This window comes from Rousettus aegyptiacus, unplaced genomic scaffold (genome assembly GCF_014176215.1).
Source record: "Rousettus aegyptiacus isolate mRouAeg1 unplaced genomic scaffold, mRouAeg1.p scaffold_m13_p_7, whole genome shotgun sequence".
Classification (NCBI taxonomy): domain Eukaryota; kingdom Metazoa; phylum Chordata; class Mammalia; order Chiroptera; family Pteropodidae; genus Rousettus; species Rousettus aegyptiacus.
This window is the reverse complement of record NW_023416310.1, coordinates 95,685,281-95,709,474: the sequence shown is the minus strand read 5'-3', so window position 1 is coordinate 95,709,474 and position 24,194 is coordinate 95,685,281.

The following is a 24,194-nucleotide window of genomic DNA, read 5'->3' as shown; positions in this document are numbered from 1 at the left end:
TTTTGTTTTAATTCAGACCTCCTCTTCCTTCTATTAGTCCAAGCCAAACCTCTGTTACAGTACAAATGCTTCTTGACCTACAAAAGAGTTATATCTCTATAAACCCCTTATAAATTAAAAAAATATATAAATAAAAAATGCATTTGATATGCCTAACCTTTCCAACATTATATCTTAGCCAACCCTACCTTTAGTGTACTCAGAACACTTATATTAGCCTATAGTTGGGCAAAAATCAATTCATACAATGAATATACTTTAGAGCTGGGTCTCTAATCCCTGATCAGTGGCCCGTTAGGAACTGGGCCACACAGCAGAAGCTGAGCGGCAGGCCAGCGAGCTAAACTTCATAGATTTTTGCAGCCGCTCCCCAGTGCTAGCATCACCGCCTCAGCTCCACCACAGATCATCAGGCATTAGGTTCTCATAGGAGCACTGGTCCGTGGTGCCAAAAAGGTTGGGACTGCTGCTCTAGAGTGTCGGTTGTTTAACCCTCATGATCATGTGGCGGACTGAGAGCTGTGCTCCCTGCTACTGCCCAGAATCACAAGAGTGTCGTACCACATATCACTAGCCTGGGAAAAGATCAAAATTCAAAATCTGAAGTATAATTTCTACTGAATGCATATAGCTTTCACACCATTGTAAGTCGAACCATTGTTCAGTTGAGGACTATCTGTATTGGTTCAGTAATTACAAAGTGTCAATCTCTTTCTCCATGACCAGTGCAGGTAGTGGTAGTGTTTGGAGTCACCTAGTCTGGGTTCTAATCCTAACTCTACCATGATTTGTCATGTCACTTTGACAAATTACTTAATCTTCCCGTGGCCCCGTTTTCCCACTTGTAGAATGGGAACAATAACAGTGTCTACCTCATAAAGTTCTTGTGACATTAAAATGAGAAATGCTTTTATTTGATCCAAATATTTATTGAGCACCTGCTTCTAGGTGCTGGAAATATTCTAGAGAAGCAAAGAGACAATGCTCCTGCTCTTGAGATGCTAACATTCTCAAGTGTGCTCAGCAAATATTAGATGGCATTATTATTGTTGATGTTTCGTTAATGCTGTTGCTTTTGCTGTTCTTGCCACCGAGCTCATGGGGAGCGAGAGAGATATAATTCCACTTTGTGGCTCATTAGTTATTCTGAGTAAGCATAGTCTGAAAGACCCATCCTTCATCATATGATAACCATTTCTCAGAATCAGCTCGGTGTCAGAGACAAGCTTCCAGAGTACCTGGACAATTAAAATATGCTCACAAATTACTTGATGCTCCTCCCTTCAAGAAATAGAGCTGGATCCCTCTCCTCTTGAGTGTGAGTTGTATTTAGCACTCACTTTCAAACCAACAGAATGTGGTCAAAACAATAGGGTATGTGACATCTCAGGGCAGATCATAGAAGGTGTTGCACTCTCTCCTTCTCTCTGGAATCACTTGTTCTGGGGGAAGCCAGCTGCCATGTTGTGAGAACCCTCAAGCAGCCTTAGGGAGAGGCTCATGTGGTAAGAAACTTAGACCTCTTTCCAACAGCCAGCCAGGAACTGAGGTCTCCTGACAGCCATGGGAGTGAGCCATCTTGGGAGAGAAACCTCCACCCCCAGTCACGCCGTCAGATGATTTCAGCTCCATCTTGACTGAAACCTCATGAGAAACCTTGAGTCAGAACCATACAATTTCAGCCGTTTGTGGATTCCTGACCCACAGAAACTGCAGGAGAATGCATGTTTGTTGTTTAAGCCACAAATTTTGAGATAATTTGTTATGCAGAAATAGAAAGCTAGTACAATGCCTTTACCTAGAACAGATCTTGGAGGAAGATTTTTTTCCTAAATATTGAGGTGGAAGTCCGTAGAATTATTTATGTATCACAACCTCAGTGGATTTCTATTTTAATATAAGGAGAAAACAGTAAGGTATGGGAAGCTAAAAGATCTTGAGTATAGCCACAGGTCTCACAATTTCACTGGTGTGAAAATCTCTCACCCAGATTGAAATCAGAATGCTACCAAATTTGTGCAGCACAATAGACTGATATTAATTATATATTTTGAGCAGTCTTGCATGAGCTGGAAATATAGAGAAAAAGTTTTCAAAGATTCATTTTCCATATGAGAAGATGGTGCCCAGTATAATCCAGCTTTGCAGTAATCCATTGGTTGGTGATAATGCCATTATAGCCAAGGGACTCCTTATTCATAAAGGGAGCAATTTGCCTCAGCAGTTGGCAGGAAAACACTTTTCTAAGGTTGGGGAAAGATAGAAGCTACAGTAGAGTGATTGGTACTGAGGCAGTGACTCAGCTTTCTTCTCTAACAGGGTAGCATCCAGCAGCCTCTGGCTTCTTTAAGTCCTCACCTTTCCACCTCTGCCATTTATTTGGCCCTGAATTAAACAATTCAGTATATAGCTCCTCTTGGAACACGAGACCTCTCATTCCCTTCCTCCCTCCCTTCCTCCCCATGTGTGATGGTCAAATTTATGTGTCATCTTGACTGGGCCACAGGGTGCCCAGACATTGGCCAAACATTATTCAGGATGTGTCTGTGAGGGTATTTCTGAATGACATTAACATTTGGGCTGACAGAGTGAAGAGGATTGCCTTCCCTAAGGTGGGCCAGCCTCATCCAATCAAGTGAAAACCGGTGTTGAACTAAAAAGGCTGGGTGAGAAGGAACTGCTGACATTGCTCTTTTCCAACCTTCAGATTTGAACAAAACATTGACTCTTCTTGAGTCTCAAGTCTGCCAGCTTTGGGACTGGAATCTACAACATCAGTTCTGGTTCTCAGGCCTTTGAACTTGTACTAGAACTACAGGTTGACTTTTCTGGTCTCCAGCTCGGCAACTGCAGATCCTGGGACTTCTCATATGAGCCAGTTCCTTATAATCTCTTTCTATATGTATATATACATCCCATTGGCTCTGTTTCCCTGGAGAACCCCGACAAGTATACCACCCATCCAACCCATCTACTTTTCTCCATCTCCTTGGCCATCTTTCTACCCTAATCCACCATTACTTCTCAGCTGAATAACCTCATTGATCTCCCGATTGATCTCCGTAGTGGGTTGAATTGTGGCTCCCCTCAAAAGATATGAACATCTTCTAATCCCTAATACCTATGAATGTCACCTTATTTGAAAAGCAGGTCTTTGTAGATACAGTGAAGTTAAGGATCTCAAGATGAGATCATCCTGGAGTCACTGGATGGGTTCTAAATCTGACGACAACTGCCATTAGGAAAAAGGAGAAACACAAACACAGTGGGGAGAAGACAGAGAGAAGACCACGTGAAAACAGAGCAGAGGTTGGTGGGTGAGGGGCACCACCAGAGCCTCCAGAGGAAATATGGTCCTGCTGACACCTTGACTTTGCACTTCTGCCCTGAAGAACTGCAGGAGAATAAGTTTATTTTTTTATTTTTATTTTTATCTATTTATTTATTTTCTCCTATAGCACCTAGTCTTCCTGGGTGGTCTCCCATCCAAGTACTAACCAAGCCTAACCCTAAGTGTCTGTTTTTTTAAGCCAGGTTTATGGTAATTTATATGGCAGTCCCAGGAAACTCTTGACCACTGCGATTCATTCTCTTCCCTGAAGTCAGAGTGGTCTTGGAGCAATACAAACCCGATGATAACTTCCACTGAAATACAATATAAAATAACACACAGAATAAACTACAAACCCCTTCCCATAGCCTATACAGTCCAACTGGACCTAGTTCTGGCTATCTCTTGGCTCTGACAGCTCTCACACTATGCTCCTCACTGGGCACACTCCTGTCACCAGGCCATCAGCCATCGTCTGAAGCCTACCAAGCTCTTTCCTGCCTCAGGATCTTTGTTACTCTCTTTCCTCTCCTATGGTACTCTCCCCCCAGCTTTTGGGGTTGGTTTTTTGTCATCGTTCAAGTTTCAGTTTAAATGTTACCATCACAGAAAGGACCTCCCTGCCCAATCTAAAATGCTCTCCAACCTTACCCTTGTACTAACCATACTCTCACTGTGCTTGTCCTCTTTATTTTCTCTGTCACTATTTGAAATTAACGTATTCATTTCCTTATTAAATCTGTTCCCTGTCCTCACCATGAAAGGAGGGACTGGGCTTATTTTGTTTCCCACTGTATCCTCTTTTGACAGATGATTGTAAGTACACACTTGTATTACTTACTCTCCATTCATTCATTCACTCAATAAACATATATTAAGCACTTAGTTTGTGCCAAGCATATATCACAGCCAAGGTCAGTGATAAATGTCAGGTTTTCTTTTAAACTTAAATTTTATTTATTTTTAGAATTAGGTAATACTTTCAATAGAATAAAATTCCAAAGGTAACCCAGCTATTCAGTTGAAGACTCTGTGCCAGTTATTAAGTTATTGTCTGGCAGGTCCAACCTACCCTTTTATACTCAGCTTTTGGATGCTGAGCCTGGGGCTCTGCCCAGTATGTTTCTGCTTTGTCAACTGCCTCATGTGAAACTCTCTCAATGACTGTGTCAGAGGGATTGTGAAGTCAGAGGAGGAAGAAGAAACTTGCTCCTTCTGTGGGCTTCCTGTCTGCCCCGAGCACTGTGAACATCACTCCAGCATCACTTCATCGTGCCTTCCTGAAGCAGCAACTGAATCCAATTTGTACTTCTAACACCAGCTTCAGTGCACCCCCCTCGAGGACCCAGAACCAGTCATGGATGTCCCCTGCCCCAGGGATCCCTGTCCTCGTACATGGTAGGCATTCCCCTCCCTGACCTCTAAGTTTTAATGATTAATTTCATTGAAGCCTTTCGCTTTGTGGAATGTTTACCCTTTCAAAATACCTGGTTAACAATTTTGCATCATATTAACATTCTTTATGTTAAATTCTCTCTGATGAAATGACTGCTGTGGTAGACCGTGGCTGATTCAGCTTCCTTCCCACATCTGTCCTTCTTCTCCCTAGAGGCTACCGACAAACCAGTATCTTGTTATTCTCCAGAGATCAAATGCATTTTTTAAATCAAACAGTCTAATCAAATATGGAATAAGATAAAAACCATCAAAATAACCAACTTTTAGTATTAGGCTCTGTGTGAAGTACTACTTCATGTGGAAGATATTATTATTCACCCCATCTTACAGATGAGAAAACTGAGGCAAAGTGATTAACTCTCTCACTCCAGGTCACAGTGAATGTCAGAACCTGTGTTTGAATCTAGACACACTGGTTTCAGCAGCTTCACACTTAACCGATTTACAGTATTGCCTCCCCTGTGTGTATGTGGGGTGGGGGTGTCTGAGGCAGGTTATTTGACTCCTACTTACCAGTTGGTATCCTTGAGCAAACTACCTACACTCTTCTTTGGACCTCAGTCCCAACATATATAAAATGGGTAAAAATAAATTTATACCTCATAGAGATTTTGTAAGATTAAATGAGACAATATATGAAAGCATCTAATATAGTCTGTGGCATGGGGTACTACTTCTCCATAAATGTTAGTTCTTATAATTAGCATGATCACTATACCTTTCCTGTTCACTCAGTGTATCTATTTTTCCCTCTTTTAACACATGTAGGCGATGGTGTGTGCTGGTTAATGTTCAACAACTAGCTTTCCGAAATTAAAACAAAGAGCCCTATTTCCTAGGTTTTACTGATTTCCATGGTGTCACCACTCCCACATGGCCAATTCAAGCTACCAACATGATGATGGCTGGCTTAAAAATTTCCTGAAGGTGTAGCATTCTGCTCTTGAAAGCCAGTAGGAGGGTGTCCAGCACACCACACCTCACAGGTCTTGGTGAGAGACCCGAGATTCGAGCCTTCTTTGTCTAATGAGAGGCTTGACAACATCCAGCTTACAACTGCTTAAGATTCAGGAAGGCAGATCCAAACCACGGAAAAGCCCTAACTTTTGCTCATGCATTCGTGCATTCAGGAGATATTATTGAGCTCCTGCTGTTTGCTCTCTCTGGAAGCACTTATTCAAGAATGAAAACCTGCCACTGCCCTGTTGAATGGGCTTTGTCCTGGGCCGTGTGCCCATTCCTGTCCAGGGAGAGTCCTTTTCCCTCCTCGGCCCGCCCTTCCTTCCTCTCCTCCCACCAGCATCTCTACAGGGAGTCCAAACTTCTGTCTCTGTAGGCGCCTCTTTTTCTTTGCTCCAAACCCTCACCCACAAAGGCCATCCCTAATGACTCCCCCAGTGCCCAGCTCACTTCAGGGGACACTCTCATTTGTCTGAGTATTGCTTTACCAGATCACCTATGTCTCCACAACCTTTCATTAACTGTGCCCTTGGCCCCTCTATCTGCCTAAGATGCGGTATCGCGCACTAGACATTTAAGTCCACTGCAGACCAAATGAAAACCTTGAGGGACCCATGTGGTGTTATGTAGCCATTTATAGCAAGTGTTGGGGAATCAGATGAACCTAGGCCCAAAACTCAGCTCTGTCATTTACCAGTGCTGTGAACTTGGTGCAGGCAAGTTAATCATTTAAAAGCTTCATTTTCTTTCTCATCTTCCTTCCTTTTTTCTTTCCTCTCCCCACTTTTCATTTTTCCCTTTCTTTCTTTCTTTTTCCTTAAGAGTTGATGGCTGTCTTACTCTGTTTGGGCTGCTATACCAAAAAGGCACAGACAGGGTGGCTTCTAAACAACAGAAAATTACTTCTCACAAGTCTGGAGGCTGGAAGTCTGCGTGAGACCAGGGTGCCAGTATGATTGGGCTCTGGGGAAGACCCTCTCCGGGACTGCAAACCAACAACTTCTCGCTGTGCCCTCACATGGCAGAAGGGACTAGGCAGCTCTCTGAGATCTCTTTTATAAGGGCACTAATCCCATTCATGAGGACTCCACCTTCATGACCTAAGCACCTCCCAAAGGCCCCACCTCATAATACCATCACATTGAGCACTAGGATTTCAACATATGCATATGGGGGGGGGGGGACACAAATATTCAGACAAAAGCAGTGACTATATTTTTAAGTTTTGGTCATTTTTTTTCTTGTCAAAGTGCAACATGTACATGGTTTAGAGTCAAGAACTTTTTCAAAACTTATTTTAAAATGGCACATCTCCCTATTTCTAATTTCTCCTCCCCAGAGGCAAGTACTTTGAAATCCTTTGACTATTTATTTTGGTAATTACCTTCGCATATCTAAATGACTTAATTAAATTGCTACTTCTTGATTTTTCAATTTTAAGTATTATCTTTGGCCTGCCACTATGGAACAAAACCATATGTATCATAATATAAATTGCATGTATTTTTTTCTATTAGGCAATACTATCACATGGAGTAAAATCAGAAGGTCGAATCGTTATCTTAGAATTCCAGATTGGAACATGAGGATTGCTTCTTTAGCATCTTTATCCCTTCCCATTGTGTACATGCTCCCTGACCCTCTTCCTATCTCCTAATATAGTTACATCTAATATTCATTAGATCGCTACTCAGCATTTATATTATTGTGGAATGCTGTTCATAGCTGAGCTATGTAGTATGATATGAATGTTTTTCCTTCCCTCTATAATTGTTGTCGTCCCTGAAGGTAATACTTGTCTTGATTTGTTTGTTTGTTTGCTAAATATTCGATATGATTATCATAAATTCACCCCAACCCAAAGAATCACTAATTATGAGTGTCCTCTCAATAAATTAAAATACGTGAAACATTCTGTCAGCTTCACCTCAGAGTCCCCTGCAGATCCTCTGGCCATTGGGCCCCGCCTAGTTTTTCTCCAGACCTCAGGCATAGCTATTGTCTTGGGGTCTCCCTATACTGTCACCCAGGGCTCCTGTCACTTCCCTCTGCTGTTGGATCCACCATTCCCAGAATCTCATATCTAACTTGTAAATCACATCATTCTTCAGCCTCCTCAGACCTCACATGTCTTGAAAATGTCTAATTCTACCCTTTGCATTAAGTGATCATTTGGGTGAAGAATTCTAGGTTGGAAATAGTTTCTCTTCAGAATTCTGAAGGCATGGCTTCCTTTTTTCTAAGTGTCAGAGTTGCTGTTCAGTGGTCTGATGTCATTACAATTCTTCGTCTGAAACTTGTTTTTCTTCTCTCTGGAAACTTATTTTCTCTTTGACCCCAGTTTTCTGAAACTGCACAATGGTGTGCCTTGATGTGAGCCTGTTTTCATTTGTTGTTCTGGTCACTCTTTGAACTCTTTAAATTAAAAATGTCTTTCTATTCCGATAAATGTTATTTAATTATTTCTTATGGTTCCTTTAAACTATGTCATCTTAGCCAAGCTGGAACTTCAGCTCCAAAAATTCCCTTCTCTGGATGGTATTAGGCTAGCGTTGGCCACAGAGGACATTTTGTGCCATATCTGAAAGGTGGAAATGAAGCAGCAGTCATATTTGTATGCTCTGAAGGTTGGTATCCAGTGCCAGGTACCAAAGCATTTGTTAGCTCCTCTATTTGGTTTGGGGCAGCACTGAACATGCTGCTCCATTAGCTCCCACCATATCTGTTCCTTCAGCTTTCCCACCTTCGGCCAGTGTGTTTGTAGCTCTGTGGTAGTAAAAGGGTGCCAGATTGTCCTGTAGGTCACACATGGCATTCAGAGACAGACACGGTTTCTGATTTGCTCTCTTGGGTTCCACCTTGTCTTTGCTCTTACCGTATACAGCCTTCCTTCCTAACTGCCAGGGTAGACTTTAGGCTCAACACTAGTTGCAAAGGCAATGGTCTGCATACACTGCTCCACCAGCTCCACCAGCTCCATAATTGTGTGAAGCCTAACCCCTGTAACAAATTTCTGATCCTATATCACTTACAGTGATTCTGCTTCTCTCTTCAAACCCAGAATGATTAATTTCTTTAATGATTTATTCTCCTTTATTTTCTCTATTCTTTTTTTCTGGAAACCCTATTACCTGAAGATTGACTTCCTGGATAGGTCTTCCACTTTTCTCATAGTTTCTTTCTTATTTTATACCTCTTTGTCTTGTTATTCTACTTTCTAGAGTTATTCAGTTTTATTTTTCAACAATTGAGTTTTTAATGAATTCTATTTATAATTTCCTGGAATTCTTTAGCCTATTCTTTTTTTGTAGTATGCTGTTCTTTTTTCATGGACAAAAATATTTTAACATTCTAAACATAGTAATATTAGTTTTTTAAAAAAGATTTCTTCTTTATGCACTATTTCTCTGTTTGTCAAAATGCTTTGTTATGTTTGTTTTGGTCTCTACATTTTATTTGGCTTTTCTCAAATGTCTAATGACCCTCGCTTGTTTGCATTTACGAACGAGGTACTTATTGGAAGCTCTAAGAGTATGGGGCTTACTAATTTTTGCTTTATGTTGATCTGGCAAGCACCTTCTTTTGGAAACTCTTGATTTTAGTATTCTTTATCTTTCCTCTTGGGCTAGTCAGACGTACCCCAGAGAAGGAGTTTCCAGTCTCCTGCCAAGAGAGTTTGACTGGATGCTAGCTTTCTGGGAACAAAGGTAAGAAAGAAGGCTGGGGGTCTCCACATTCAGAATGTCAATGTTGCTTGACCCCTCTTTTCTCATGATACCCTCACCCTCAGTTGTAGGATTTTCTCTAATCCAGAACCCACCCATCCTGCTCTCTCCTGAGAAGAAAGCTCAGTTGCTAAGGTGGGGAAGAGAGAGTCATGTGGCTGACTGGAGTGGAGAAGGAGATGTGGGGTCTACTGGTTCTCAAACCAACTTCGAAAGAGTCCCTTATTTTTAGCTCTGTCCACCCCCTACTTTAGGATATAACTAGTGCTCCCTATCCCAAGCCCTTGGGGGATGTCTGAACTATAATCCAGCCGCTCCTTGGCTTTCTTGACTGCTGATTTAAGATTCAACTTTCTCAGGTCTGCAAAGCTCATTAATATTCATTTCAGCTTCCAAATTTTTGTTGGTGTGAGTTCAATGTCTATTTTATTTTATTTACCTTGTAGGTTTATTAATTTTTTTTCATTACTTTATTCTACAAATATTTATGAGCCCGTACTATGTGCCAGACGTTTGGCTTTTTGAAAAATCAATGTATTCTTATAATGGAGTTTTGGATGAGAGCAAACACGTTAATGTATATTCAGTTCTCCATCTTTACCTGAAAGTTAAAATTTCTTTCTCTCTGTCTCTCTCTCTCAATCAGTTAAAGAGGAAGAGTAATAATAGTTACCTAGAGTACCTAGCACAAGGCCTGGGACTTACGTGCGAAATAAATTGTTAGCATGGTGGTTATTATTTTAGTTTTTACTGGGATAAGGTAGATCCAATCTGGATGGTTAAGAATTATATAGATATTTTATTTGTTGAGGGCAGTTAGTTATGTTCAAGTAGATTATGTACATTGTGGATTATGTTGCAGATTTTAAGTTTTTGGCTGACCTTTCCTACCAGACCATTATAAACATGCCCAGAGGATATAGTCTCAGCTTAAGGAGAGCCCACATGCAGTTTGGATGGTGTCTCTGCTAAGAGAGGAAAACCTACATAATGGTCCAAAGTCAAATAAACGTTACTCTGAAATTTTCAGTATTGGTGCCCTCCATTAACATGACATTTGAATTTGTTCAGCAAGTGACACTTTACAAAGTACTGCTACAATTATTTTCATGTCAACGCTGACAAGTGGGAAGAGCTGGTGGTACTATTCCATTTTATAACTTAGGAAACTGAGGCACCAAAAAGTGATGGGCCTTGTCTACTGATGTGTAGCCTATAAGGAACAAGCCGAGATTAGAAAACAAGATTGTTTCTTTTTTTTTTTTTTCTCTCCAAGTCTACTAAATGAGAAGAAATTGAGTCCCGAACTTCCACTGAGTAGTCATAATGAAGTCTAGGAAATAAATGGCTTCTATAAGTCAGGATTCAAGGAGGTCTTGTCTGGGCAGTATGTACTTGGGGTCTCTTATGTGACTGCAGTCACATGGCTGTTAGGACTGCAGCCATCTGAAGGAAGGCCTGACTGAGGTTGACTCACATGCCTGGCAAGTTGGTGCTGGCTGATGGTTTAGGGCTGACATATGGCTCTTGTATAAGTTACCTAATGCTGCATAACAAATTACCCCTAAATTTAGACATTAAAATCACTTATCTTGGTTCTTTTCTTTTTCTTTTTTAATAATAAAAAAAAAGTGGGAGCATACAGTGGGTTGGTTGCAAGATAAAATCTGCCTAGAAAACAGCATAGATGGCAAGGATTTGGAGCAACAGGAACAACTGTCATTCATTGCAGGTGGAAATGCAAAATGAGACAGCTCCTTTGAAATGCAGTTGGCAGTTTCTTATAAAATTAAATATACTCTTACCATTTGATCCAGTAATTGTGCTCCTTGGTTTTTATACGAATGAGTTGAAACTATGTCTACATAAAAACCTGCACATGAATGTTTGTAGCAGCTTTATTCATAATTATCAAAACTTGGAAGCAAACAAAGAGATTCTTCAGTAGGTGAATAGACAAATTATAGTGCATCCAGACAATGGAATACTATTCACTGATAAAAAGAAATGAGTTATCAAGCCATGAAAAGACAAGGAGGAAATGTAAATGCATATTACTCAGTGAAAAAAAAGCCAATCTGAAAAGACTACACATACTGTATGATTCCAATTATATGGCACTCTGGAAAAGGCAGAACTATAGAGAAAGTACAAAATGAGTCTGTGGTTGTCAGGGTTTTAGGGGAGAGAGGGATAAGTAGGTAGAGCACAGGGGATTTTTAGGGCAGTGAAACTATTCTGTATGTATTGTAATGGTGGATGCAGGACATTATACATTTGTCAAAACCGACAGAATGTACAACACAAAGAATGAACCGTAATATAAGCTATGGACATTAGTTAGTAATAATGTATCAATATTAGTTTATTGATTGCAACGCAAATACCTAATACTAATGCAAGATGTTGATAATAGGGAAATAATGTGGGAGAGGGGAAATAGGGCATATGGAAATTCTCTGTACTTTCTGCTCAGTTTTTCTGTAAACCTAAACTGCTCTAAAAAATTTCTATTAAAAAGAAAAAAAAAAAAAGGATGGGGCACTGAGTGGGCTGATTACAAGATAAAACCTTTCTAGGAAACATAGCCCAGATGTCCCTGTGAGTTTTGTGCTGCATATTCTTTGAACAAATCAATCTGGAGGTAAAAATGCTTTCAGGATAATGATGTATTTGAGATAATATCTGCCCCTTCCTGAAATGAGAGCCTGATTTGGGTAACTTTGAGATTGTTTAGAGATCTATATTTTTAATACATTTGAGCCAGAGGAAGAAAGAGAAGCTATTTGTGTTCATATGTTTTCTCTCCTGTTCTCTCTCTCTTATTATCATTGCAATATTTTGCTTCAAAGCTTGTGCCATGAAGCCCCAGAGACCCAAAGGAGACCGGAAACCTGTTCTAAAAAGACAGAGTGAGTCATGCTCAATGAATAGAGATTTTCACAGAGGGGCATTGTTCGACAAAGCCAGTACTGATACCCCCAAGCCCCCACACCCACCTTGGTGACTCACACCATCACCTTTAGATTGGTAATGCAGCCGAGGGCATTGAGCCCGCAGAGATTCCTGGGAGGTTGACAACACTTCAAAAAACTCAACCAGCCACTGACCGTTGGCACTGCCACACGTAAATGTCAGGGAAGAACTGCGCCTTACGGCAACACCAGCACCAATCTCCCTCCCTAGACGTGGTGGTCAGTGGTTTATGAATCTCTTAGAGAATGCTCTCACAATTTTTGTTCTTCCTTGCTGAACACTTCCTTGTATTAGGTATTGTGCTAGACGTTGGAATGTAGGGATTAATAAGGAATAGTCATTGTCACCAAGTGCTGATAACTTTTTGCTGTACTTACGGAGAAATGAATAGGGCCATGGCCCTGGCATAGGAACAGTATAGAACTCAATGCCAAATATGGTGGGCATTTTCTGATGTCTGCCACATCCATTCTGCTAACAGGCCCTGATATTCCTTTGGGTTAGTCCTGCCTGACTATCCTTAGGTTTGGTTGGAATTGGCTTCCAAGCATAGCTCCAGGGTTGGATCCTGATTCCTGAATCAATCAATGTGTTCCATCCATTGGGGCATATGTCCCCAATTCAAGCCAAAAGCAGAGAAGGAATCTCAACCTGTGTGGGAACCACTAGAAAAACCCCATTCCTTCTCCTAGAATGGGACGTGTAAAGGCATATAATTTGAAACTGTAGTGACTATTTGGTTGCTATGGAGGATGAAGCTGAAACTGTAGGAGGCAGAGCAGAGAGACAGAAAGAAATGAAGTCCTTTACGATATCACTTAAAATGTTAGCTCAAACCTCACCTGAAGGCAAATACTTATGACTTTTTTAGCTTCATCAGCCCATAAATTCTCTTTATTGTTCAAGCTGGGTTTTCCCACCATTTGTAACTGAATGTGTCCTAAGTTATGATAAAGAAATAAATATAGGGAACAGGGTAAGAAAAGTGATGGCTGGTGTTTAGTATGTCTCCAAGAAACACAAAGAAGTTGACTGCACATAGGTGGCCAAAGAATTAGGGAAAACCAGTGTGTGAAAGTGATAGAGCTCCCTTAGGCTACCCAGCATCGGAACCCTCTCCTATGCTTGGAGATCCCCCACTGTAAGGATCCTGATGGAGATATCTACCTCCTACTCCAACTCCTAAAGGTTAGGGTGGAGCCTAGTGTCTGATGCTCAGCCAATCACATGCTCCCACTGGGGCTCAGAATCCAGATAGGTGATACAGAGAAGCAAGAAAAGAGTCCGTCTCTGACTGTGGCAACTACATCTAGTTTCCAATGGCAGCAAAGCTGGTGCCAGTGTCCACTTGTGTAGTGGACAGCATTGGTGTCCTCACCCAATGGACACCTGGTTTACCTTGGTTCTGGCTTGTTTCCCAAGCTTGATTCTTTACTTTTCTGGCAATTTTGTGGGCAACCTAGTAACCTCGAAATAAATCCATTTCTGCCCAAACAATCAGAATTGGCTTCTGGTATTTGTAAGGTGAGGACCCCAACTGAGTGGCTAAGGTGGAGGTCAGGAAAAGGAGGACTTGTCAGAACTGTTCAGGAGAGAAGGTTGGGAAGGTCTCTCAGAGAGAAGCAAGCCTCTATGCCAAGTGTAAGGGATAAGGGGACAGACGTATTAGGATTGAATCAGGCTCCGTCATTTGCTGCATGAGTGACTGTGCACAAGTGACCTAACCTCTCAACCCTCAGTGTATGACAGTGGACCTACCTTACTTACAGTTCTAGCAGGATGATTAAATGAGATAATACAAGTAGCATTCTTAGTTCAGATTCTGGCACAGCTCTGGTCTTTACGGATGGTAGCGATTGTAATTCCCTGTAGCTCAAGAGGTGACCTCGCTTACAGGGGGACTCCATGTTACCCTTTTTTTGGTCTACTCGTCTTTCCTCTTTACTCTTCATTCATAGCAGAAGGGAGAAAATATTCCTGATGTGCAGTGGAAGAAATTTAACTTGGATCCAGGCAGTTGTGTGCTTCTAAATATGTAACAACCAACTCTCCAGGGAAATAAAAGCACTGATTTGTAACATTTACCGATTTCCATGGTGTAAATACTCCCTCTGTGGCTGAGTTCAAGCAACCAACCTGCTGTTACTAAACATGATGGTGGAAAGAGATGTGGTTGGTCACCTCTTGTGAACCAGTGTCAGCTCACCACTGGACTCAGGATATCTTGAAAATGCTGGGGAATAGGGGGAAATAGGTGATTCCTAAGCTCTGGGCAGATTGTCAAGAAACTCATAAGTACTGTAGACAGGATGGAGGATGGAGCTATGTTATGCTTTGGCTTAAAACTTGAGATTACTTTTTAAATTATACCTTTAACACCCCACACTTACAGCCGTTCCTCTTCCAGGCCGTGTCTTTCCTTCTTTCAAATCTCTCCTGCATCCATCTATCCTTCCTTTCCATGTTCACCGTGGCCACCACAGCCCATGGGCTCAGCTTGTCAGCTGCAAAACATAATGCCCTTCATTTTGTGCTAGACTAAATCAGTTGTGCCATTGCTAACCCAGCTTCCAGTGTGTTAGCTCTGCTCAAGGTTTACTGTCATATGCCTCCAATTTTACTGTTATGTCTGCTGTAAATGCTGCTGCCTTGCTGTCCCAGCTGTCACCTGGCTGCTTCAGTCTGTTAGTGACCTGGTGTGAGTCTCAGATCTTCTACTTATAAGCTCTAGGGCAAATCATAGAATGCTCTCCAAAACTTACCTTCCTTACCTCTAGAGTGCTGACAATAAAAGAACTTTCCTCGGATTGTTTCAGAAATTAAATAATTTTATAAAAGCCTCAATATAGTACCTGGCCCATTATAAATGCTGAACTAAATATTGGTTCTATGATGATGACAATGGTGGTGACTGCTACTGCTAATGGTCAATGGCAGCTGGTGGAAGGACGATTTTCCTCCCACCTGAAATTCTTTTGTTATTTTTTAAATTTTTAAAAAATTATTTTTATTCTCTCACCTGAAATTCTACCCTGCTTTCCTTTGCTGTTCCAATGTGACTTTTTTTGTCAGCTTTGCTTCTGTTTTTTTCTGATTTGCTTTTGGTCTGTACTCATTAGCTCCTTTTCTCTCTGAGCTTCTGAGACAATTACACCCTCCATGGAACATTTAATTCAACACTGTCCGTTACTGTTCCCTATTGATATCAACTGTGTCTTCCTGCCTCCTCTCTAAGTGGCTTGCAGGGAGCGGCCTCTCTCCTTCATTTTCTCCCCTGAAGGGTCTTGGATCAGCAACCTCAGAGCAGCAGCCAAAGTGGCTGATGCTGTTAACAGCCCAGAACTGTGTCTGGCATTTTACCTGCAACATGTCATTTTATTTTTTTTTTTCACCCAACCAAGATTTATTTGAGTACCAGCTATGTGCTAGGCAGGGGGGATATGCAATGAATAGGACAAGAGCCTCTGTCTTCCACGTGCAGGAGAGGGGCTGGCCTTAAACACACGAACACCCAAAGCAGTGTCCAGTGATGCACGATGCCAAACGCTATCAAGGGAAAGAAGAGGTGACAGGAGATTAGAACAGAGGCCTGATGTGGATAGGGGTGGGGGTAAAGGCAGAGACATGTAAGTTAAAACTGAAACGAGTTACTCAGAGGGAGAGATTTTTCCAGGAAGTTGGTAGGTGCACTGGTGCTGAGTGGAATGGCTTAGAGTGCTGAAGACCTGAGATCAAGCAGTTAGAGAGCCCAGGAGGAGGGACAGAGCAGCCTGCAATGACGGGCAAGCAGATAGCCCAGGGCCTGCTGGGCTTCCTAGGCCAGATTGGATATTTTAGTCTCTATTCTAAGAGTGGGAAATATTTCATCCTCTCAGAAATCTTATGAGGTGGCTACTATTACCAGCCCCATTTTTTATTGGAGGAAATGGAGGTCCAGAGCGATTAAATTACTTGCTCAGGGTCATGCAGCTTGCCAGCAGCACAGCCAGAATGCCAGTGTCCCCATCCTGACCAGGACCCCTCAGGCCTTCAGCAGCTCCCTGCGGAGTGATTGAGGGCAGCACTGACCACTGTAGCACCCTCCGGCCCCATCCTTTCAAGAAGCTATTTGGGAAGGGCCCTCTAATTGGGGCTTTTCTCTGTCGAGGGCTAGTGTAAGGCCCACCAGGAAGCACGAAACCATTTTGGGGGAGTAAAGACTTCAGCAATTCTGATGACATATCTGGGGGTTTAGGCCGCAAAGTGCTAGATCTTATGGTCTTCCTAGGCTCTGCAGAGCTAAAGAGAAATCTCTGCATTTTATTTTGTTCTCCTCAAAAGTCTGGGGCCCTGGTACCAAGAAAAGCAGGTGGTGGTTTATGGCGAGTGATGGCAATCTTCAATTTAGCTGGACTGGTCTTGGCAAAGCAGCCAAGGCACAAAGGGGCTTGAGGAAGTCTCGTGGAGACAGGATGTACTTGGGAATCTGTGAAATAGGCTGCGTTTGTCTTCTCAACTCCTCCGAGTGCCCTCCAGTCTAAGACTGCCTTCCTTTCTCACCGCCTGCAGGGAGATTTGCTCAGGAGCCCCTTCCTCAGGCTTCCCCAGGCCTAGGTGTTCCCAGGCCAGCCTCCAAGGCCCCTCCCGGAACATTAAGACATACTTAAGATGTTAATAGGTGATAATGACACCTCTCAGGGCCTGGGACCCTGGCGGTAGTTAAGGGTAGGAATTTCAGGCACCAAATGGAGGTGGCCTTTTGGCCCCCTCAAGTCACCCTGTCACCCCAGGGAGATAATTCCTTTTATTTCCAGAGTCTTCCGTAGTAGGGAGATTTCTTTTCATCTGTCATTAAAATCTCTTGTTTTGTGGAGAGGAAGGAGCTTGCAGCTCAGTGAGGTAGAGGGGCCATCAGACCAGTGAGAGGTGGGAAGAAAATGAGGCAATCAAGCCTCTTGTCAGCTTCCTGACAAGGAGGGTCCCTTTGTTCACCCTGAGCCTGGCCCTTCGGCCACAACATGACCAGAGGCCCTTGGGTCAGGAGGCTGGCCCCCTTTATGGCCTTCTAATGGACCTTCCTTCCTGCCACTTGACCAAATGCCCCTGCTTGCCAGGGAGGGAGCAGCCCCATAGTTCTCCCACTGGATTGCTGAAGGACCCCTCCCTGCAGCCTCAGCCATGAAGAAACTAGCACCTCTGGGCTGGAAGGGGAGGATGTGCCTTCATTCCCACTGGCTCTTTTGTCTGAAAGGACAAGAAGGCTCCCTGACTCCCTAGCCCTGAGGAGGTGCTCTCCGAGCCTTTCTCTTTGTTATGTGGTTACTGTATGTTCACATCCATTCACGGCTTCCCCATGTTGTGTGTTGTAAGCTCCACTATCATTTTGTCATTACAGGTTGACCTCGGTTTCCATAATGTAGAAATGGTATCAAAAGGCTCCATGAGCCACTGAGCCCTACACACACACACACCCACACCCACCCACCCACCACCACCACCACCACCACCACCACCACCACCAAACCCCCCTCCCAACAATGCCTTTAGTTTACCCTGATCCCCCTGCCTTCTTTGACTTCATTTAACCCCTACCGTGTACCTTGAATCTTTCTATCTTTTTTCTGTCCTCTTTGCTAAGTGTCCACTTGGCTAATCCATGACCTGTCTCCTGCCTCTTGAATCCCTCCTGTGAATGGCGACCATAATCATTTCCCTAATAAAAATTGCTACCTATATTGAATATTTAATAATTATGGCTAACATTTAGTGACAATGTCCTGTGAGTCTAGAAGTCTACTAGAAGCTTTCATCAAGCTGTCAGTATTACCTCTGTTTGCAGTTGAGGAAACAGGTTGAATAATTTGCCCAGTCACAGAGCTAATAAACGGCAGAGCTAGAATTTGAATGCAGTCAGCCTGGATGCAAAGTCTGCACTCCTGGCCATCATTAACGTGGAATTTTAAAATATTTTTGCTGAGTGGTTATTATGAAGAAAGCCCTAGCCTAGACACCAAGGGCATTTAAACATGAGTAGGATGAAACCTGCTTCCTCCTGCAGTTCCTACCTCAGGAAATTGATAATAGATAGGAAAGGTTGTCTGGGAAGATGGGTAAGACAAGTCCATACATGACCAGCTGCAGGAGAGGGCAGAGTACGTGCTACAGAGAAGATACACACAGAAGGCCTTTCATACAGAGGATTGAGAAGCCACATCCAGTTTGGGAGACTCAGGAAGTCAGGAAGAGTTCCATGGAGGCAGTTGGGTGGGAATGGTTTGGAAGGACAGATAGGGTTTGTGGCCGGGTCCTGGGAGTGATGAAAGATTAGATTGGAGCAAAAAAAAAGATGGGTCTGATGCCTGAAAACTGCAGATTGAAGGGTAAGAGAATCAGACCAGAAACCAAACCCTGACCACAAGATACATCCCCGAGAACGGAACATGGTAGTTTTAGACAATGGGCTCTGGACTGCCTGGGTTCTAATTTCTGCTTTAGCATTTCCAGTGCTAAAATCAAGACAAATAACATAACCCATCCCCCATGTATCAGTTTCCTCATCTGAAAAGTGGGCATAATTCAGAGCCAAGACCAAGGTGAGGTGAGCAAGGTGCTTGCCTTGAGTACAAAATTTTAGGGGTACCCCTAAAAAACTCAGTGATCAAGATTTAAAATACTGCATTCAATTATTATTTTGAGTCAAAATCAATGCAAAAAAATCCATGATGAACAAAATATTAAGAATTTAGATAAAGAAGGGCCATAGTGAGCTGTATCAGGGCCTAAGGCAAAAGGAAAAATCAGTAATACTGATTTTAATTAAGATAAAGGCGCTCAGTTCACCCTGGTCCTGGCCCTGATAATGCTAGATTTCCAGTGGCTGCGAGAATCGAATAAGTTAATCCATAGTGAGCATTTGGCAGAGCATCTGGCAAGGGAGTACATCATAAAGTCTAGGAGTCCAAGGCCTGTGGTTGAGGTGAGATGGAGCTGTTTGAACACCTGCTCTGCCACTTCCCAGATATAAGATCTGGGCATGAGCCTGTTTCCCCATCTATGAATGGTGAGAGTACCTTAGCTTGCTCATCGGGCTGTTAGGCAGCCTAGGATGAAAGATGCAAAGTGTTTCGGGTAGTACTGGCACATAGTCACTTTGTGGTTTTAGCAGTAGCTGTGATAGCCAACAAGCATACCTATACACGAGAGGTTTTCTGGTTGTTTCTGACAAATTATTATATTTGTTGGCTTTTTAAAAAAGCAAAACAAAACTACTTTTTAAAAATTTCATTAGACATTAGGGTGAAGGATTTAGCTTTATTCCATGATCCTCATATCTTGTATTCTTCTGTGGCATTTGCTTCTACAGCCCCCTATGGAGATTCACAAAATCCTGGACACTCTGTCAGCAGCCCTGTCACCCTTGCCCCTTCTCTGACCAGGTTGGGATGGGTGTAGAATGGATTATTTGATGACATCATCACTTGAATGACAGGGGCCTCGGTCTGGCCATTCCTGGCTCTCGCTCTTCCTTTGCTCTCTGCTTCCCACTTGCCCCTCCAGTGGGAGCACTGCCTCCTGGGTGCTGGCAGCCCAGTCTGATTACTAGTGGCACCTGTCTGTTTGGTATAGTTGAAAGGACTCTTCACTGGTGCTTAGACTGAACCACTGTTATTAAATGACCATTGTCATTAAAGGGACCCCTTTAAAAATCCATCCTTGCCACTGCCCACATGGGGTCTTGGTAGGTTCTAGAGTTTTGTCTATGAAACCAGAAGAGCCATTTCCCACTCATTGTGTGACCCTCAAGGCTGTCTCAGAAATGTGGCCTGGAGCCTTGATAGGAAAGAAACATGATACCTCCCCGGTTCCCAAAGGTAGGCCTGCCTGGGCAAGGATCTGGGCTCCACTTCTAACTGGTTGTGTAACTCTGAGCAAGTCACTGAATGTCCCTAGTCTCAGTTTCCTCATATGCAAAATGATGCTGATCTCAATGGCTTGCTATAATGATTGAATGGGAAATTAATGCTCACACCTATGTTAGTTACATTAACTCATTTGATTAGAACATCAATTGAATTCATTCACTCATGCAACAGATAACATACTGGGCATGTACTACGTGCAAGGTAACTTTCATATAGGTAACTTGAAAAATAAAGTATATTAATTGAAAAAAAGAAAAGAATGTATCTACCAATAAGATATTGGTTAAATGAATTGTGCCAGAACCACACAGTGGAGTACTATGCAGCCATAAAAATTATGAACCAATATGGAACAATTTGTATGTTCAAGGTAATTTTCAAGGTTTTATGAGGAAATACAAAGATAATGTACAACCCCTGCACCTGACCTGAGGAAGAAAGAAATATGAGCAAAAGATTGTACTGAAGAAAGAATTATGAAGTGTCTGACACACTAGGTATTTAGAAAGTATTTGTTGAACGAATTAAAAAAAGAAAACTAGACAGACATTAACATTTAGGAGATATCTCCATGGGGCAATCAGGCAGGTCTTCCTGGAAGGGGCTGAATTTAAGCTGAATTTAAGCTGTCAGTAGGTCAACATAGTTGTGAAAAGATCTGTTCAGCAGTCACTAGAAATATAGCAGTATATATGACAGATACTACCCATACATTCAAGAAGTCTACACTTTAACTGGGAAGACAAATAATAGCAAATACTTATGAATAACTAATCATTCTGAGTGTGATAAATGCTAGGCAGAGAGGAACTGCACTGAATTTTTCTTTTCTGCTGTACTTATAAATTAGATCTGAAGAATAAAAGTTTTTAAATTTACAGATAAATTTTAAACTCTGTCATTTTTGCATAGGTATTTCTTGCCAGTGGTACAAAATTTTAAAAACATGAAAGGGAAAAGTCTCCATGAATCCCTCCCAGAGGTGAGCAATACTGTACTGCCTCGAGTGTGTGGTTAAGTGCACTCATGCACGAGTAGTTTAGTTACCTAAGTGGCGTCATGCCATCCTTTCTGAGCAGCATCGCTTTTTTCTTAGAGATTGTTCTATTTTGGTGAATAATTTTTATGGCTGCATAGTTCTCCACTGCGTGATACTATCGCAATTTGTTTAACCAGTATCTTTTTGGTAGACATGTTGTTTTCTTCTTTTCAATTAATAGACTTTATATTTAAAGCAGTTTTAGATTTACAGAAAAATGAACAGAAAGTAGAGTTCCCGTATTATACCTTCCTCCCCCAATTTCCCCTATTATTGACATCTTGCATTAGTGTAATACATTGGTTACCATTGATGAGCCAATATTGATATGTTATTAATTAAAGTCTCTATTTTACATTAGAGCTCACTATGTTGTACATTCTATAGGTTTTGACAAATGTATAATGACATATGTCTATTATCACATTATCGTACAGAATAGTTTCACTGCCCTGCAAATCCTCTACATGCTACCTCTTCACCTCTCTTTCCCTCCCTGAAAACCCCTGGCAAAATGTAATTTTTTCTAATCAAAGTTATTTGTAATTCAGCTTTCAGAGCCTTTATAACCCACTCGCAACCTTCCTTTATTGCCTTGCCTCCTGCCCCCTGTACTCTGGCCACACCACGTTGCCCCTGCTGTCTGAAACATCACAGGCACTCCACACCTGGCCTGCATTTCAGGGCTGCTCCTCCTGCAGAGTATACTTAGAAGTCACCTCTCTGAGCCTTACACAGTCCGGTCTACTCCGCCAGCAGAGTCAAGTTCCCCTCTTCTTTGTGGTTCTCACGTTAATTTAATCCTCCATGCAACAGATACTTAGGGAATATCTTCCACATGCCAAGCAGGGTGCTGATGCTAAGGGTCTAATGTTCAAAAGTTCCTGAAGAAAATAAAACCACTGTCAGGGAAGGGCTCTTGAAGGAGGTGACATTTAAGAAGAGACAGGGGTGGGAGAGTGGGAAGAGTATTCAAAGTGAAAGAAACAGCAAGTGCAAAGTCACAGAATTTTGTGCAAATCTGGAGGAACACTTATTACACCCATGGCTGCCTCTCTTACTGTCTGAAGGAAGCAAATGGTCCTTAGGCATGAGTTAACCTACGTGTGCTCTGTGATTAGCCTGTGTTCAGGGACTCAGGAGAGAACAGAGGGACTGGCCAGGCCTGTCTTTGGGCTTCTGTGCTTTCCAGCACATTCTCCACCTCACTCTTCTAGCTGGGTGCTGGAGGCTTTGTTTGCTGAAGCATCTGAGCCCTTGATACCAAACTCCAATTACTTGAGAGAAGGCTAGTGACTTTTTAAAGAGTTCAAAAGCCCCAGACTTTTTATAAATAGCTTGTATCCTTTCACCAGCCCTTAAGTTGGGGATTTATGACCCACTTCCCCAGAGGCTGATAGACGAACAGACAGGTTACTTCCCTTGGAGTCCAGGTTCCTACAATTGTGGGATGCTCCCACTTCCTCTTTGCATTTTACGACCTCCTGGCTAGCTAATCCTGAAGTGGGTTACACAGGAAGGAGTTGAATTGTGTGGGGCTGCAGCTGCCTCGGAAACCAGAGGCCAGGACAGACTCAGGAAAGGGCTGGCAGGCAGTGGGGAGGTCCCCAGGGCTGTTCCCCAGGAAGACACCCAGAATGGAGGCCTCAGCTTGACAGGTCCACTGTGGGGTATGCCACAGAGGGATAGACAAGAGGCAAAAATGACATTGGTTCATAATCTCACAATCTAGTGGGGCAATGTGGTAAAATTAATAAGAAGCCACTCACCACATAAAAATGGCACTTTTCATTTTTAGAGCACATGCATATTCCTTACAGAACTCCAGTGAAGTGGTTCTCATGGCATCCTTATGACAGACAAGAAAACTATGAGGTAGAGTCTAGCCCAAGTTGCACAGCCAAGAGGTGACAGGTCTAGATTCTGGCTTCAAATGCTGGGTTGGGGCTCAGAGGCACCAAGAACAAGGAGAGGTCAGGAAAGGGAGGGGCCTTTGGGATAGGTGGATCAGTTTTTAAGAGACTACAAAAAAAGGAAGGGCATCCTAGGAGGGGATACAGCATAAGATAAGGCTAAGACTGTCAAGGGACAATGACATTGGGCTGGACCAGTGTTGGGGGAGGCGCAAGCCTTCCCATATCTTTGCAGGTCTCTTCCATTGACCACCAGCCTCTCCTTTCCCACAGCCTTTTCTCTAGTTCCTAACCTTTTACCTAGACAGGCAAGGCAGTGGCCAGGAGCATGAGCCATGGGTTCGAATCCTTCTTACTAGCCATGGGACTTTGGCCTGATGGCTTACGCTTACTGATCCTCCTTTTACTCATCTCTAACGTGAGCTTGGTAACAGTAGGACTAAGGTGAGCACAGGGCTCAACAATAATAGCTGATGTGCTATTCTTTCCGTGATTGTTGCTCCCAGTCGGTGCTTCTCTTTCTCAAGTACAGCTTCTAACTTTTTTTTTTGCCCTGCTCGAAAAACCTAGACTGAACATGTAACTTTGGTACTCAAGGCCCCCTAAGGTCTATTCCTAAACTCCTATAGCCAGAACTTAAAGTGGTCTGAAATCTTCAAAGGAGAGAGGCATATTGTATAAATTCCCTGTGACACAGTGGAAAGGATACCAGCTTGGGAGTCAAGAGAGCCAGTGTTCAAATCCTGGATCTTCCAGTGGTCTGTGTGTGATCTCAGCAACCTTACCTGTAGGAGGGGTCTCTCTCCTCTGCTGGCTGCTCTAAGAGGCTGGTCTCACGACATGAGTGAGTGCTTCTTCAATGTGCTTCTTTTACTTTATTTCAACGAATAG